Here is a 2,598-nt window from a genome sequence, read left to right as displayed (position 1 = left end):
TATGTATACACTGAATGTGTGTGTGTTTGTGTGTGTGTGTGTGTGTGTGTGTGTGTGTGTGTGTCCTCTAATCTTTAATCTGGCTCTGGATTAGATTTTGCAGGAAGTCTCAAATAATTACATCATTGTGTATCTTTAGCCCCGCCCTCCTGATGACACATAATAAGGACACACACACACACACACACACACACACACACAGGCTCTCTCTTTATCTCTCTCTAGTAACAGCAGCCGACAGCAGCGGCATGGCAACATTCGTCTCAGTAAGTAAAAATAGAAATGTTGTTGTTTTAAAGGTTTTTATGTGTTTCATTCCGTTACAATGTTGATGAAAACCTTTACTGGTGCATTTTAAGTAAATGTTAACTTGGAGGTGATCTGTAGCAACAGTGTGTTTTATAAATTGAGTGTTAATAAAGAAAACGTTTTGTTATCACCGGAAATGTTAATTAATAAAAGAAACAATCTGGGTAATTAAATGATTAAGTGTTAAAATCAACTACGTCGCTGTTTTTCCTGCCTATACTACTTATACTTTAATTTTGAGGTCGGGAGATCTTGGACTTTTTATATTTTATTAAACTATGACTTTAGAGGATGTTAAAGATGAAACTGCCCTCCAGTATAAAAAATATTTAAAATGAGGTTAATTTTGACCAGATACGACATAAAGTGCTTCTATATAAATGTTGTAATAACATAACATGACATATCACACAGTCATTCTGCTGTCTGAATACTTTTACTTTTGATACTTATATACTAATATTTCTGTATTTCTACTTATTTGATGTTTTAAATGCAGAACTTTTACCTTTTTTTAAGTAAAAATTCTGAATACTTTTGATTTAAACATACAATATGTAATTTCTGCATGGGATCATGGGAGTTGTTGTCGTCATTGCAGTCAGCTTCTCCGGGTTCCTTCAGTGTTCATGGTTCAGGAGTTCTATACCGGAGTTAGAAACCAATTATCCCACAGAGGTTCCTCAGCTAGCTCCAGCTTGTTTCTCTGATAACTTAAAGATCCAGACGTCCGATGACTAAAATCCTTCATCCGGTTCAAATCTAGGAGTTAAAAGCACCAAGATCTAAACAGTGGATGTAAAAATGTTGCTTCAGACTGGATAAACAGTCATGTTTATGACCGTTCTTGGCAGGACAACACAACGCAGGCACAAAGGGGATATGACGGCTTTGATTATAGATTATTTATTGAATCTACTACATATAGAACATAGCTCTAGATTTTATACACTGGTTAGGAGGAAATGTTACAGATTATATTTAAACCTGTAGAATATAACACAGTCTAATACTAACTTTCCTCAATCAGTCAGTCGGGTTCATCGGAGTGTTTCTGCTGGTAAAGGAGGCGGAGGTCTCATTAAAGCAGAAGTAGGTCTGTGTCTGCTGCAGGGGCCCCTGGGAGCTGTCCTGCAGCCAGAGAGCTCGATTTAGACCCAACGTCCTGAAAGACTGAAGCTGCTCTGAGATCTGCTTCATGTGTCAGTTTGTCTTCATACAAAGTGTGCTTGAGTTTATCACTTTGGTCTCTGTTCTGTTTGTTTGACTTCTTTTGCAGCCACTGAATATAATTATATAACAGAGCCCAGGGGTCTGTCCACTAATTATATTCAGCCAAAGATGGAAGCCCATTTCCATCCATCAAATAAAAAAATAAGATTAAAACTTAACCTTTAAGACCTTGATCGAATTTTTGAGATAAAAAGTCCAAATGATTAAATAAAATTTTGAGTTATAATTATGTTGTAAAACATTTACATCTTACAATTTTTATTTTACTGGCTGAAATTGGCTTCCATAGGTTTCATATAACCTGAACTCATTTTCACATTTTATCAAAACAACATCTCTTCTCCTTGTTTCTTCTTCTGTGTCTGTGTGCCTCAGTTGGCGACGTGTCATCACTGTCCCATCGTGTCGTCTCGACGTGGTTTGGTCTACAGAGATTCTCTATCGGCTCTGTCCAGGAACATGAGCGCCCCGGGTGGCCCCTATCGACCCCACACCACCGGGCTGCAGGGCCTCCACAGCAAACACCTCTGCAGACACACCAGGTACCACACCAGGAAGATAAACCATCTACGATCAGAATGTTAACCCATAAGAACCCATGGTGACACGTGTGTAACAAACACTTTAAATGTCCTTGAATCTTCCATATACAGCTTTATGCTTGACCTTAACTCATTAAGTCTGTTGTTCAGTTGTTCTACAGCTACAGTAGCTTGTTATTGATTTATTATCATTTTGTTACTTAAAACAAATCTAAAAAATAATTTGTTGTTAAACAGCACTATTAAAGTCAAAGTTTTGATATATGTTGTGGAGATTCAAATAAAAATGGAAATTTTTGTTTCTGTAAGCAGAAAAGCTGTCAAGTTGATTTATTTATTATCTGAGGACACTTTTCAAATAGAGCAGGTCTAGACTGTACTCCTTATAAGGATAGGAGAGGAGAGGAAATAAGGAATACATTTACCATAAACGGCCAATGTGACTTATATGTCACATCGCAGATCTTTGACATTTAGGGGTAGTATTTAAAAAAAAACACATCAGAAATGTGTT

The sequence above is a fragment of the Morone saxatilis genome, unplaced genomic scaffold (genome assembly GCF_004916995.1).
Source record: "Morone saxatilis isolate NCDOM2014 unplaced genomic scaffold, NCSU_SB_2.0 Contig24, whole genome shotgun sequence".
Lineage (NCBI taxonomy): Eukaryota > Metazoa > Chordata > Actinopteri > Moronidae > Morone > Morone saxatilis.
This window is presented reverse-complemented; position numbering follows the sequence as displayed.